Source organism: Pseudophryne corroboree, chromosome 1 (assembly GCF_028390025.1).
Source record: "Pseudophryne corroboree isolate aPseCor3 chromosome 1, aPseCor3.hap2, whole genome shotgun sequence".
Classification (NCBI taxonomy): Eukaryota; Metazoa; Chordata; class Amphibia; order Anura; family Myobatrachidae; genus Pseudophryne; species Pseudophryne corroboree.
This window is the reverse complement of record NC_086444.1, coordinates 1,203,069,415-1,203,085,901: the sequence shown is the minus strand read 5'-3', so window position 1 is coordinate 1,203,085,901 and position 16,487 is coordinate 1,203,069,415. Positions and strand designations below refer to the sequence as shown.

At 45.2% G+C, this 16,487-nt stretch overlaps 1 pseudogene; it reads left to right on the top strand.

The window, feature by feature from the left end:
• Window positions 1–385: 385 nt before the first annotated feature.
• Window positions 386–504, top strand: LOC134933618 (5S ribosomal RNA; annotated as a pseudogene).
• Window positions 505–16,487: the final 15,983 nt, after the last annotated feature.

Below are 16,487 nucleotides of genomic sequence, written 5' to 3'. Positions count from 1 at the left end.
AAAGCACATCTACCTATATATCTGTGTGCTAATTTAGCCAATCCTTCCATTGTTGATACTATTCAATTTTTGCTTTTCTGACAGATTTAATCTGCAATAACAGACACTTGGCTCATTGGAATTTTGTGTTTGTTCTTTATACATGCCTTAAATCATAATAGGCTACTATTTTTGTTTTGCCTCACGCCACGAACAAAAACAATAGAGGCTTATGTTATCAACTCTTGTTGACCATATGATTTAACCTCTGCATACCCATGTGTTTGGGTCGCTAAATTGGTGCAATGACGGTCAACAAATTTTAAGGAGGATTGTACTTGGCTAAAACTGGCACAATAACACAAATCCCGCAATCAGTTGCAATCTCTGCCCTTTTCCATACGTCACCCACTACCATACCACACTGGGTATGCCCAATCCCGTCCGATCTTGGAGGCGATACAGTGTTGGGCCTGGTCAGTACTTCAGTGGGAGACCATTTGGGAATACCAGGTGTTGTGGGTCTCCAGTGGAATTGAATGGGTGTTTGCACTGAACCAACGGAGGGATGGGCATTTGCTTGCCAGATACTGAATTATCACAGTAACTATCCATTAATATATTCGCAGATTTAACTTTATATGGCTTAAGAAAGTTCATAGCCATCTTATTATCAAATTGGGTATCTTGTGTTTTTCAAAACAAAAGTAAAAATTCTTTTACAGTAAACTCAAATTAGTGTACCTAGCCTTTTAGATATAGATTATTAAAAGTTATGTTTTAATCTTTTCATTATCACATTACTACTCATACAGACATCATATCTACTAATAACTCTCCGGGAATGAGTGCTCCCACCCAAGGTCATTTTTTCTTCTTTTCCTAAATTCAAATACGTTTGGACCTTTGGGAGCACCGCTGACAATCACCATTTTTGTCTGCCGATAGAGATTCATTCTGATGGTAGAAGGTGATTCATCTTAGACTACCGTCTAATCAGTCAGTTTTTCTCGGAGTCAATATCTTATTTACTGCTTTCATATCTCTCTTTTTTTGATCCTGTGCGGTATTCCCAAACCCAAAACCCCCCTTTTCTGACTATACCCGGAACTTCAAGAAATGATCTCAGAGGACCCATGGCCTCTGCCGCTCAGACAAGACCTGCTGCAGCAGGGGCCCTGTCTGTTCCAAGACTTACCGCGGCTGCATTTGACGGCATGGCGGTTGAACACCGGATCCTGAAGGAAAAGGTCATTCCGGAGGAAGTCATCCCTACGCTGATTAAAGCTAGGAAAGAAGTAACCGCAAACCATTATCACCGCATATGGCGAAAAAATGTTGCGTGGTGTGAGGCCCGGAAGGCACCAACGGAAGAATTTCAGCTGGGCCGTTTCCTGCACTTCCTACAGTCAGGGGTGACTATGGGCCTAAAATTGGGTTCCATTAAGGTCCAGATTTCGGCTCTATCGATTTTCTTCCAGAGAAAACTGGCTTCACTAACTGAAGTTCAAACTTTTGTTAAGGGAGTGCTGCATATTCAGCCCCCTTTTGTGCCTCCAGTGGCACCTTGGGATCTCAACGTGGTTTTGGATTTTCTTAAGTCACATTGGTTTGTGCCACTTAAAACCGTGGAATTGAAGTATCTCACGTGGAAAGTGGTCATGTTGTTGGCTTTGGCTTCGGCCAGGCGTGTATCAGAATTGGCGGCTTTGTCATGTAAAAGCCCTTATCTGATTTTCCATATGGATAGGGCAGAATTGAGGACTCGTCCCCAATTTCTCCCTAAGGTGGTATCAGCCTTTCATCTGAACCAACCTATCGTGGTGCCTGCGGCTACAAATGACTTGGAGGCTTCCAAGTTGTTGGACGTAGTTAGGGCCCTGAAAATTTATGTTTCCAGGACAGCTGGAGTCAGAAAGACTGACTCGCTATTTATCCTGTATGCGCCCAACAAGTTGGGTGCACCTGCTTCAAAGCAGACGATTGCTCGCTGGATCTGTAGCACACCAGTAGTCTAAAGCTTTCTTTTAGTTGTGCCCAGTCTCCTGTGGAGCCGCTATTCCCCATGGTCCTTACGGAGTCCCAGCATCCACTACGGACTACGAGAAATAGAATTACAGGTGAGTAAATTCTTATTTTTATTTATTATGTTATTTTGTATTGCACACACATATTGGGCAGCGCTTTGCAGAGAGTATTGTCTGTCAGTCATTCACATCAGTCCCTGCCGCAGTGGAGCTATCACATGGACACATACTAGAGATGAGCGCCGGAAATTTTTCGGGTTTTGTGTTTTGGTTTTGGGTTCGGTTCCGCGGCCGTGTTTTGGGTTCGAACGCGTTTTGGCAAAACCTCACCGATTTTTTTTGTCGGATTCGGGTGTGTTTTGAATTCGGGTGTTTTTTTCAAAAAACCCTAAAAAACAGCTTAAATCATAGAATTTGGGGGTCATTTTGATCCCAAAGTATTATTAACCTCAATAACCATAATTTCCACTCATTTTCAGTCTATTCTGAACACCTCACACCTCACAATATTATTTTTAGTCCTAAAATTTGCACCGAGGTCGCTGGATGGCTAAGCTAAGCGACCCAAGTGGCCGACACAAACACCTGGCCCATCTAGGAGTGGCACTGCAGTGTCACGCAGGATGTCCCTTCCAAAAAACACTCCCCAAACAGCACATGACGCAAAGAAAAAAAGAGGCGCAATGAGGTAGCTGTGTGAGTAAGCTAAGCGACCCAAGTGGCCGACACAAACACCTGGCCCATCTAGGAGTGGCACTGCAGTGTCACGCAGGATGGCCCTTCCAAAAAACCCTCCCCAAACAGCACATGACGCAAAGAAAAAAAGAGGCGCAATGAGGTAGCTGTGTGAGTAAGATAAGCGACCCTAGTGGCCGACACAAACACCGGGCCCATCTAGGAGTGGCACTGCAGTGTCACGCAGGATGGCCCTTCCAAAAAACACTCCCCAAACAGCACATGACGCAAAGAAAAATGAAAGAAAAAAGAGGTGCATGATGGAATTGTCCTTGGGCCCTCCCACCCACCCTTATGTTGTATAAACAGGACATGCACACTTTAACCAACCCATCATTTCAGTGACAGGGTCTGCCACACGACTGTGACTGAAATGACGGGTTGGTTTGGACCCCCACCAAAAAAGAAGCAATTAATCTCTCCTTGCACAAACTGGCTCTACAGAGGCAAGATGTCCACCTCATCATCATCCTCCGATATATCACCGTGTACATCCCCCTCCTCACAGATTATCAATTCGTCCCCACTGGAATCCACCATCACAGCTCCCTGTGTACTTTGTGGAGGCAATTGCTGCTGGTGAATGTCTCCATGGAGGAATTGATTATAATTAATTTTAATGAACATCATCTTCTCCACATTTTCTGGAAGTAACCTCGTACGCCGATTGCTGACAAGGTGAGCGGCGGCACTAAACACTCTTTCGGAGTACACACTTGTGGGAGGGCAATTTAGGTAGAATAAAGCCAGTTTGTGCAAGGGCCTCCAAATTGCCTCTTTTTCCTGCCAGTATACGTACAGACTGTCTGACGTGCCTACTTGGATGCGGTCACTCATATAATCCTCCACCATTCTTTCAATGGTGAGAGAATCATATGCAGTGACAGTAGACGACATGTCCGTAATCGTTGTCAGGTCCTTCAGTCCGGACCAGATGTCAGCATCAGCAGTCACTCCAGACTGCCCTGCATCACCGCCAGCGGGTGGGCTCGGAATTCATAGCCTTTTCCTCGCACCCCCAGTTGCGGGAGAATGTGAAGGAGGAGATGTTGACAGGTCGCGTTCCGCTTGACTTGACAATTTTCTCACCAGCAGTTCTTTGAACCCCTGCAGACTTGTGTCTGCCAGAAAGAGAGATACAACGTAGGTTTTAAATCTAGGATCGAGCACGGTGGCCAAAATGTAGTGCTCTGATTTCAACAGATTGACCACCCGTGAATCCTTGTTAAGCGAATTAAGGGCTCCATCCACAAGTCCCACATGCCTAGCGGAATCGCTCAGTGTTAGCTCCTCCTTCAATGTCTCCAGCTTCTTCTGCAAAAGCGTGATGAGGGGAATGACCTGACTCCGGCTGGCAGTGTCTGAACTGACTTCACGTGTGGCAAGTTCAAAAGGTTGCAGAACCTTGCACAACGTTGAAATCATTCTCCACTGCGCTTGAGACAGGTGCATTCCACCTCCTATATCGTGGTCAGTTGTATAGGCTTGAATGGCCTTTTGCTGCTCCTCCAACCTCTGAAGCATATAGAGGGTTGAATTCCACCTCGTTACCACTTCTTGCTTCAGATGATGGCAGGGCAGGTTCAGGCGTTTTTGGTGTTGCTCCAGTCTTCTGTACGTGGTGCCTGTACGTCGAAAGTGTCCCGCAATTCTTCTGGCCACCGACAGCATCTCTTGCACGCCCCTCTCGTTTTTTAAATAATTCTGCACCACCAAATTCAAGGTATGTGCAAAACATGGGACGTGCTGGAATTTGCCCATATTTAATGCACACACAATATTGCTGGCGTTGTCCGGTGCCACAAATCCACAGGAGAGTCCAATTGGGGTAAGCAATTCTGCGATGATCTTCCTCAGTTGCCGTAAGAGGTTTTCAGCTGTGTGCGTATTCTGGAAAGCGGTGATACAAAGCGTAGCCTGCCTAGGAAAGAGTTGGCGTTTGCGAGATGCTGCTACTGGTGCCGCCGCTGCTGTTCTTGCGGCAGGAGTCAATACATCTACCCAGTGGGCTGTCACAGTCATATAGTCCTGAGTCTGCCCTGCTCCACTTGTCCACATGTCCGTGGTTAAGTGGACATTGGGTACAACTGCATTTTTTAGGACACTGGTGAGTCTTTTTCTGAGGTCTGTGTACATTTTCGGTATCGCCTGCCTAGAGAAATGGAACCTAGATGGTATTTGGTACCGGGGACACAGTACCTCAAACAAGTCTATAGTTGGCTCTGCAGTAATGATGGATACCGGAACCACGTTTCTCACCGCCCAGGATGCCAAGGCCTCAGTTATCCGCTTTGCAGCAGGATGACTGCTGTGATATTTCATCTTCCTCGCAAAGGACTGTTGGACAGTCAATTGCTTGGTGGAAGTAGTAAAAGTGGGCTTACGACTTCCACTCTGGGATGACCATCGACTCCCAGCAGCAACAACAGCAGCACCAGCAGCAGTAGGCGTTACACTCAAGGATGCATCGGAGGAATCCCAGCCAGGAGAGGACTCGTCAGAATTGCCAGTGACATGGCCTGCAGGACTATTGGCATTCCTGGGGAAGGAGGAAATTGACACTGAGGGAGTTGGTGGGGTGGTTTGCGTGAGCTTGGTTACAAGAGGAAGGGATTTACTGGTCAGTGGACTGCTTCCGCTGTCGCCCAAAGTTTTTTAACTTGTCACTGACTTATGATGAATGCGCTGCAGGTGACGTATAAGGGAGGATGTTCCGAGGTGGTTAACGTCCTTACCCCTACTTATTACAGCTTGACAAAGGCAACACACGGCTTGACAAATGTTGTCCGCATTTCTGTTGAAATACTTCCACACCGAAGAGCTGATTTTTTTGGTATTTTCACCAGGCATGTCAATGGCCATATTCCTCCCACGGACAACAGGTGTATCCCCGGGTGCCTGACTTAAACAAACCACCTCACCATCAGAATCCTCCTTGTCAATTTCCTCCCCAGCGCCAGCAACACCCATATCCTCCTCATCCTGGTGTACTTCAACACTGACATCTTCAATCTGACTATCAGGAACTGGACTGCGGGTGCTCCTTCCAGCACTTGCAGGGGGCGTGCAAATGGTGGAAGGCGCATGCTCTTCACGTCCAGTGTTGGGAAGGTCAGGCATCGCAACCGACACAATTGGACTCTCCTTGTGGATTTGTGATTTCGAAGAACGCACAGTTCTTTGCTGGGCTTTTGCCAGCTTAATTTTTTACATTTTTCTAGCGAGAGGCTGAGTGCTTCCATCCTCATGTGAAGCTGAACCACTAGCCATGAACATAGGCCAGGGCCTCAGCCGTTCCTTGCCACTCCGTGTGGTAAATGGCATATTGGCAAGTTTACGCTTCCCCTCCGACGATTTTATTTTAGATTTTTGAGTCCTTTTTTTACTGATATTTTGTGTTTTGGATTTTACATGCTCTGTACTATGACATTGGGCATCGGCCTTGGCAGACGACGTTGATGGAATTTCATCGTCTCGGCCATGACTAGTGGCAGCAGCTTCAGCACGAGGTGGAAGTGGATCTTGATCTTTCCCTATTTTTGGAACCTCAACATTTTTGTTCTCCATATTTAATAGGCACAACTAAAAGGCACCTCAGGTAAACAATGGAGATGGATGGATTCTAGTATACTTATGGATGACGAGTGACTGACGACACAGAGGTAGCTACAGCCGTGGACTACCGTACTGCGTCTGCTAGTATAGAGATGATAATGATATAAAAAAAATATATATATCACTACTGCAGGTATATATAATATAATGACGGACCTGCTGGACACTGTCAGCAGACTCCTAAACTACTAGTATGAAGAAGATAGAAAAAAAACCCCACCACAGGTAGGTATACAATTATGGACGAGCACTGACGACACAGAGGTAGCTACAGCCGTGGACTACCGTACTGCGTCTGCTAGTATAGAAATGATAATGATATAAAAAATATATATATATCACTACTGCAGGTATATATAATATAATGACGGACCTGCTGGACACTGTCAGCAGACTCCTAAACTACTAGTATGAAGAAGATAGAAAAAAAAACCCCACCACAGGTAGGTATACAATTATGGACGAGCACTGACGACACAGAGGTAGCTACAGCCGTGGACTACCGTACTGCGTCTGCTAGTATAGAGATGATAATGATATATAAAAAATATATATATATCACTACTGCAGGTATATATAATATAATGACGGACCTGCTGGACACTGTCAGCAGACTCCTAAACTACTAGTATGAAGAAGATAGAAAAAAAAACCCCACCACAGGTAGGTATACAATTATGGACGAGCACTGACGACACAGAGGTAGCTACAGCCGTGGACTACCATACTGCGTCTGCTAGTATAGAGATGATAATGATATAAAAAATATATATATATCACTACTGCAGGTATATATAATATAATGACGGACCTGCTGGACACTGTCAGCAGACTCCTAAACTACTAGTATGAAGAAGATAGAAAAAAAAACCCCACCACAGGTAGGTATACAATTATGGACGAGCACTGACGACACAGAGGTAGCCACAGCCGTGGACTACCGTACTGCGTCTGCTAATATAGAGATGATAAAGATGATAGAGATGAACAAAAAAAATATAACACTACTGCAGGTAAATATTTATATAATATAATGAATGACGGACCTGCTGGACACTGTCAGCAGAATGCGTTTATAGAATAAAAAAAAAAAAACACCACAGGAGTGTTTAACTTTTTCAGGCAGACAATATACTGGTGGTCACTGGTCAGTCACACTGGCAGCAAAAGTGTGCACTGTACTCCTGCTATAACTGCACCCCAGTCTCCCCCACAATTCAGCTGTGTGAGCAGTGAGCACTCAGCACAGTCAGATATACATATAGATGATATTATCATGCAGCACACTGAGGCTGAGCACAGATATGGTATGTGACTGTGTATCGTTTTTTTTCAGGCAGAGAACGGATTATATTAAATAATAAATAAAACTGGTGGTGGTCAGTCACTAGTAACTATCAGCAAAACTCTGCACTCTGAGTACTCCTAATGCTCCCCAAAATTACTAAGTAATCAACTCAAGTGTCTCTATCTATTCTAACGGAGAGGACGCCAGCCACATCCTCTCCCTATCAATCTCAATGCACGTGTGAAAATGGCGGCGACGCGCGGCTCCTTATATAGAATCCGAGTCTCGCGATAGAATACGAGCCTCGCGAGAATCCGACAGCGGGATGATGACGTTCGGGCGCGCTCGGGTTAGCCGAGCAAGGCGGGAAGATCCGAGTCTGCCTCGGACCTGTGTAAAAAGGCTGAAGTTCGGGGGGGTTCGGATTCCGAGGAACCGAACCCGCTCATCTCTAACACATACACACTTTAATTTTGTGCCAGAAGCCAATTAGACTACCAGCTTTTATGGTGTGTGGGATGATACCAGAGCACCCGGAGAAGACTCACACAAACATAGGCAGACATAAAAATGTTCACTGATAGTGTCCTGGCCAGGAACGTAACTCACGACCCCAGGGATGTGAGATGTGAAATGCTGACTCCTGTGCCAACCATGCTGCATGTGTGACGATGGGACAGAGAATGAAGGAACATATGTGATAAGGAGAAAGGTGGTGGGATATGTGACAAGTACAGAGTGTGAGTGCCCGTGACGTATGTAATGAGACCAGGACACTACTGAATGGTGTACATTTATTGGAACGTTTGGCTGAACAAAAGCAACCGCCCTTTAATTTTCACGTGACCTACATCTTCTACAGCCATGCTGTGTATCTATTAGAGGTGTGCGGTCCAGTTCTCTAGACATCCAAACCCACCTGAACTTTGTTCTCCTGAGGAGATACGATCATTGCGAGTCCCTCGGTTCAGAATTTGGATTTTAAATCTTAATTTTGGGTTTTGGATTGCAAAAACTACATGATGTTAGCTGTTATCCATTTTCAAGAAATCCAAAACCTGAGATTCGAATTTAAAATCCAAATTCCGACCAAAACAGTTGAGGGTGGTTTTGCAAAATTAATTAATTAATTTTGCAAAATAAATTAGAACCAAAACACAAGGCTCCACGCACATCTCTAGTATTTGTTGATAATCCCCCAAGTGCTTGTCTTGTACACAGACTTTTTGTTACTTGTGATACCTCCTTTTTATAAAGATCACAACATGCACATTTCAAAGAAAGGCATGTGGGGTGAACATTATTAACCACAGCTCAGATCTATGTCTCTAAAATACCACTATCAGACATAAGCCTACGTGAATGCGCATTGACCTGGTCCGACTAATGTCTGAAAGGGTCTGAAAAGGTCTACCTGGGTTGAGAGTCCCGGGACCATGATTCTGCTTGCTGGCAGGGTTTTTCCCAGGACTTGCAACCTGTATACAGGAACTGGCTTAGGTCTGAAAGGTGCAACCCAGGTAACGCCTATACGAAAATGATTGGCCGGGGACAGTAGCATTTGGAGATGAGATCCTCTGCATGCCAGACCTGGGTCACTGGAAGACCTGGGTCCAATGTGAAGGGGGCGACCCGGGAATACAGTAATCTAGGCCACCACCCATGTATGAAAGGGGTAGCCCCAGCTTTAACCCATGCTGTGTGGTTCGGGTCCGAGCCGGGTTGAAGACAGGATTTTATGTCTGAAAGTGGTTTAATAAGCACATACTTTAGAACCAATTCTTTTGCAAAAGCTTTTTATTTAAATGTTCCCCCATTGTGTGGTAATTCACCTTCTGTAGTTCTGCTTCTGTGTATATAAGAAAACTTGTTAGCTACTGTACAAATATATAATCCTCCCATTCTGTAATGATGTTTTAATGCCTTAAATCTCAACTACGACATCAAAACAATGCAAGTTCTCTTGTTGGGTTGATCCAGGACACAACTTGTTGGAAAGGGTCCTGGAAAATTAACCCTGGTCCTCTAACCTGGGTAACCGGCATAGCTACCAGAGCTGGACACTGGACCCGTGTAACATGGCAGTGTAATGGGGCAGTGTAAACGTGTAACCTGGGTCCCGCTTACAACATAGGGAGAGACAGAATCTGCAGCGAGTAGAGATGATATCCTCTCCATGCGCTGGCATTACAATTCACACTACACCTGGCTGCGGTGTACTGTAAATGGGTTTGTCACCAGGTCAGACCCAGGATTCTGTGAGTGAATACAGTACAGCAGCAGGTGTAGATAACTTAGAATGAATTAGTCACAGATAAATCCTGTGCTACAGGCAGTGGTGCCGAGATGGGGGTTAGGGGGGGGCTAGTAATAACTCGGGCCTAGGTCTGATGAAGTGACCCAGTGGGCCCCCTCCAGTTGCCGCTCTTTTCCTCAAACCAGCACACACTACTACAGATGTTACCTGCTTCTGTCTCATCCCCTTAGGACAACTGGTGTGACACATTCATCTATAAACCCTGATGCCATGTCGCACTGTAAATACCTCACTTTATTTACATTTTACAATATAATCCAGTTTCTGTTACATTATTACTAGAGTTTTCACAGTTTGCCTGTAATCTAATGATTTACTTTAGGTGTTGCTGTCTACAATTTTATTATTATTATTATTATTATCCTTTATTTATATGGCGCCACAAGGGTTCCACAGCGCCCAATTACAGAGTACATAAACAAATAATCAAAACAGGAAAACAGCGACTTACAGTTGATGACAGTATAGGACAAGTACAGGGTAAATAGACATAGTTACATCAGCAGATGACACTGGAATAAGTATCAGGTGGCAGAAGACTGCTGGATTTGATGCAGTTGAAGATTATTAAAGTAAGACAAAGGATAAGCACATGAGGGAAGAGGGCCCTACTCGTGAGAGCTTACATTCTAAAGGGGAGGGGTAGATAGACAGGGGTGACTCAGATGGGGTACATGGAGAGTGTAGAACAGAGGGTTAGGAGGAGAGATGGCTGGGTTTGGTGAAGAAGTGGGTCTTGAGAGCCCGTTTGAAGTTTTGTAGAGAGGTGGAGAGTCTGAGGGGGAGAGGTAGAGAATTCCAGAGAAGTGGTGCAGCACGTGATTTGTACTTACTCCATAGTAGCATCAATACTGTGTGTGCTCTTTTACATTCTGAAGAACGCCAGCGAGCGCTTCCGACGATGACATTGTAATACAAAATTATACTTTCTGAACATTAATTCTCCTGCCGGTCTCTGTTCTTCCAGCGTCCACGAGGGAGACTGTCTGCTTGATACAATTGTTTCATTCTTCTCATCTATCAAACTTTGAAGAGAAGATGACAAGGAATTTTCATTACAACTGTAGAATTAGAGGAATCAATGAGTTTATTTCAGTTAAGTCAACAGCAACATGGAAACAATATGGATAACTTCTATGTGCAATATATACATTGGAACACCCATAAAGCATATGGAGAGGCTTACATGTTGACATTTAATACTCCAAAATAGATAGGGGCATGTTTATTAAAATTTGCAGTCTGCCCCCGAAAATAAGTATTCCTGATCATCCCAATTTCTGCCAATAAGAAATCTTTTTTAGCCTAAATTTGCCTTTTATAAGATACCGGGATAGGGACTGTGTGAGGAACCGTCCCAGCAATTAGTAAGAAGTAAAGTAATTGCATATGTGATCCCTTTACATCCTGCTTTGGACCCTGGATGCAGTACTGCCTGTGTGCTGAGGTCCTTTCGTGCACCTGCAAGCGGATAGCGCCGGGGAAGGATCCTTCAGGTCCCTCTCCATTAAAATTGCCAATACAGTAGCCAATACTGTAGATTTCATGACCCAACTCATAACCATGCATGAGCATATCAGTCCAGACAGGGCTGCCATCAGAAATTGTGAGGCCCGGGATTGACAAAAGACAGGGACCCTCCGCTCTGCCCCAAAAAAAAGATTCTGCCACATCGCTCCACCTCATGTGATGTCATACATTGTGATATTACATAGAGGTTAAGTATTCAGGACCTACAGGAACGGTTCACAGAGAGCTTCTGCACAGTTGAAGGCTTGCTTTAAGAAGTCTTTCCTGTGCATCAGCCCGCTGTTGTTTCACAGATTGGTGCAGCTCTCCAGGTATTGGTGATAAGAGCCCGGGGTGGGCCCCCCTCTCTGTAAAGGCCCGGGACACCAGTCCCCACAGTCCTCCCCCCCGATGTCTGCCCTGAGTTCAGAACATAGGCCCTCATTCCGAGTTGATCTCTCGCTGCCGTTTTTTGCAGTGCAGCGATCAGGTTACTACTGAGCATACGTATGCACCACAATGCGCAGGCGCGTCATACGGGTACAAACAGCATCGTTGCTGTGCAATGCTTCTAGCGACGAATCCATTCGCACAGCCGATCAGAAGGAGATTTACAGGAAGAAGGCGTTTGTGGGTGTCAACTGACCGTTTTCTGGGAGTGGTTGGAAAAACACAGGCGTGTCCAGGCGTTTGAAGGACGGGTGTCTGACGTCAATTCCAGGACCGGACAGGCTGAAGTGATCGCAAGGGCTGAGTAAGTTCAGACCTACTCAGAAACTGCAAAAAACTTTTTCATCCCGCTCGGCTGCACATGCGTTCGCACACTTGCAAAGCAAAAATACACTCCCCCGTGGGCGGCGACTATATGTTTGCACGGCTGCAAAAAGTAGCTAGCGAGCGATCAACTCGGAATGAGGGCCATAGAGAGAGTCAGATGCATTTGTTTGCTAGAGTCCAAGGACCCACACCACACAACAACCCTCCCCACACTAATCTGAGGGCAGTTGTCTAAATTACGACAAAGGGCAAAGCTATTTTGATCCCAGTACAATGAGCAGTACACACAATCCTAACTTCACGTTTTATAGGAAGTTTTACTAACATGTACAGTATGTTTTTGAATAAATGCCTTTTTTAATATTTTGACTGTTAAAGTTAAAAAGGTGCACACAAATTATTACTGCAAACTAGTGATGAGCGGGTTCGGTTCCTCGGAATCCGAACCCCCCCGAACTTCACCCATTTTACACGGTTCCGAGGCAGACTCAGATCCTCCCGCCTTGCTCGGTTAACCCGAGCGCGCCGGAACATCATCATCCAGCTGTCGGATTCTCGCGAGATTCGTATTCTATATAAGGAGCCGCGCGTCGCCGCCATTTTCACTCGTGCATTGGAGATGATAGGGAGAGGACGTGCAGCGTTCTCTCAGTTTCTGTGTTCAGTGTGCTAAAAGTATCTGTGCTCTGTGTGCTGCAAATATCTGTGCTCAGTGTGCTTGCAAATATCTGTGCTCAGTGTGCTGAAAATATCTACGTTCTCTGCCTGAAAAACGCTCCATATCTGTGCTGCATTGTAGTGTATAGTAGGCGGACAGTGCAGAATTTTGCTGACCAGTGACCACCAGTATTATATAGCAGTACGGTACAGTAGTCCACTGCTCTACCTACCTCTGTGTCGTCAAGTATACTATCCATCCATACCTGTGGTGCATTTTAGTTGTGCATAGTATATATAGTAGGAGGACAGTGCAGAATTTTGCTAACCACCAGTATATAATATATAGCAGTATGGTGCAGTAGTCCACTGCTCTACCTACCTCTGTGTCGTCAAGTATACTATCCATCCATATCTGTGGTGCATTTTAGTTGTGCGCAGTATATATAGTAGGAGAACAGTGCAGAATTTTGCTGACCACCAGTATATAATATATAGCAGTACGGTACAGTAGTCCACTGCTCTACCTACCTCTGTGTCGTCAAGTATACTATCCATCCATACCTGTGGAGCATTTTAGTTGTGCGCAGTATATATAGTAGGAGGACAGTGCATAATTTTGCTGGCCACCAGTATATAATATATAGCAGTACGGTACAGTAGGCCACTGCTCTACCTACCTCTGTGTCGTCAAGTATACTATCCATCCATACCTGTGCTGCATTTTAGTTGTGCGCAGTATATAAAGTAGGAGGACAGTGCATAATTTTGCTGACCACTAGTATATAATATATAGCAGTACGGTACAGTAGTCCACTGCTCTACCTACCTCTGTGTCGTCAAGTATACTATCCATCCATACCTGTGGTGCATTTTAGTTGTGTGCAGTATATATAGTAGGAGGACAGTGCAGAATTTTGCTGACCACCAGTATATAATATATAGCAGTACGGTACAGTAGGCCACTGCTCTACCTACCTCTGTGTCGTCAAGTATACTATCCATCCATTCCTGTGGTGCATTTTAGTTGAGCCCAGTATATATAGTAGGAGGACAGTGCAGAATTTTGCTGACCACCAGTATATAATATATAGCAGTACGGTACAGTAGGCCACTGCTCTACCTACCTCTGTGTCATCAAGTATACTATCCATCCATACCTGTGGTGCATTTTAGTTGTGCGCAGTATATAAAGTAGGAGGACAGTGCAGAATTTTGCTGACCACCAGTATATAATATATAGCAGTATGGTACAGTAGGCCATTGCTATTGATATATTACTGGCATATAATTCCACACATTAAAAAATGGAGAACAAAAATGTGGAGGGTAAAATAGGGAAAGATCAAGATCCACTTCCACCTCGTGCTGAAGCTGCTGCCACTAGTCATGGCCGAGACGATGAAATGCCATCAACGTCGTCTGCCAAGGCCGATGCCCAATGTCATAGTAGAGAGCATGTAAAATCCAAAAAACAAAAGTTCAGTAAAATGACCCAAAAATCCAAATTAAAAGCGTCTCATGAGAAGCGTAAACTTGCCAATATGCCATTTACGACACGGAGTGGCAAGGAACGGCTGAGACCCTGGCCTATGTTCATGGCTAGTGGTTCAGATTCACATGAGGATGGAAGCACTCATCCTCTTGCTAGAAAAATGAAATGACTTAAGCCGGCAAAACCACAGCAAAGAACTGTGCGTTCTTCTAAATCACAAATCCCCAAGGAGAGTCCAATTGTGTCGGTTGCGATGCCTGACCTTCCCAACACTGGACGGGAAGAGGTGGCGCCTTCCACCATTTGCACGTCCCCTGCAAGTGCTGGAAGGAGCACCCGCAGTCCAGTTCCTGATAGTCAAATTGAAGATGTCACTGTTGAAGTACACCAGGATGAGGATATGGGTGTTGCTAGCGCTGAGGAGGAAATTGACAAGGAGGATTCCGACGGTGAGGTGGTTTGTTTAAGTCAGGCACCCGGGGAGACACCTGTTGTCCGTGCGACGAATATGGCCATTGACATGCCTGGTCAAATTACAAAAAAAAATCACCTCGTCCGTGTGGAATTATTTTAACAGAAATGCGGACAACATTTGTCAAGCCGTGTGTTGCCTTTGTCAAGCTGTAATAAGTAGGGGTAAGGACGTTAACCACCTAGGAACATCCTCCCTTATACGTCACCTGGAGCGCATTCATCAGAAGTCATTGACAAGTTCAAAAACTTTGGGTGACAGCGGAAGCAGTCCACTGACAACTAAATCCCTTCCTCTTGTTACCAAGCTCCTGCAAACCACACCACCAACTCCCTCAGTGTCAATTTCCTCCTTAGACAGGAAAGCCAATAGTCCTGCATGCCATGTCACTGTCAAGTCTGACGAGTCCTCTCCTGCCTGGGATTCCTCCGATGCATCCTTGAGTGTAACGCCTACTGCTGCTGGCGCTGCTGTTGTTGCTGCTGGGAGTCGATCGTCATCCCAGAGGGGAAGTCGGAAGACCATTTGAACTACTTCCAGTAAGCAATTGACTGTCCAACAGTCCTTTGCGAGAAAGATGAAATATCACAGCAGTCATCCTGCTGCAAAGCGGATAACTCAGGCCTTGGCAGCCTGGGTGGTGTTAAACGTGTTTCCGGTATCCACCGTTAATTCACAGTGAACTAGAGACTTGATTGAGGTACTGTGTCCCCGGTACCAAATACCATCTACATTCCATTTCTCTAGGCAGGCGATACCGAGAATGCAATCAGACGTCAGAAAAAGAGTCACCAGTGTCCTAAAAAATGCAGTTGTACCCAATGTCCACTTAACCACAGACATGTGGACAAGTGGAGCAGGGCAGATTCAGGACTATATGACTGTGACAGCCCACTGGGTAGATGTATTGCCTCCCGCAGCAAGACAGCAGCGGCGGCACCAGTAGCAGCACATCGCAAACGCCAACTCGTTTCTAGGCAGGCTACGCTTTGTATCACCACTTTCCATAAGAGGCACACAGCTGACAACCTCTTATGGAAACTGAGAAACATAATCGCAGAATGGCTTACCCCAATTGGACTCTCCTGGGGATTTGTGACATCGGACAACGCCACCAATATTGCGCGTGCTTTACATGTGGGCAAATTCCAGCACGTCCCATGTTTTGCACATACATTGAATTTGGTGGTGAAGAATTATTTAAAACACGACAGGGGCGTGCAAGAGATGCTGTCGGTGGCCCGAAGAATTGCGAGCCACTTTCGGCATTCAGCCACCGCGTGCCGAAGACTGGAGCACCAGCAAACTCTCCTGAACCTGAAAAACAAGAGAAAATTCCTGGCGCTATGATTAAACAGGTGTGTAAGCAGCTCTCTCATGGGCAATTGGTATTTCGCCCCTGAAATAGAACAGGAAAACCAAAAAAAATTTGAGAAAGCGCTATTCACATCTGATGTGGATTTTATTTTTCATTCGTTATCAATTTTTACTAAAAGCACATTATATGTATTCAATGCCGGCCGGCAATACACAAGATAAACAATAAAATATTACAATAAAATCAATAATAAGATTCTAGACATAACCTTTCATCTGCATATTGTGAGTATGATGAC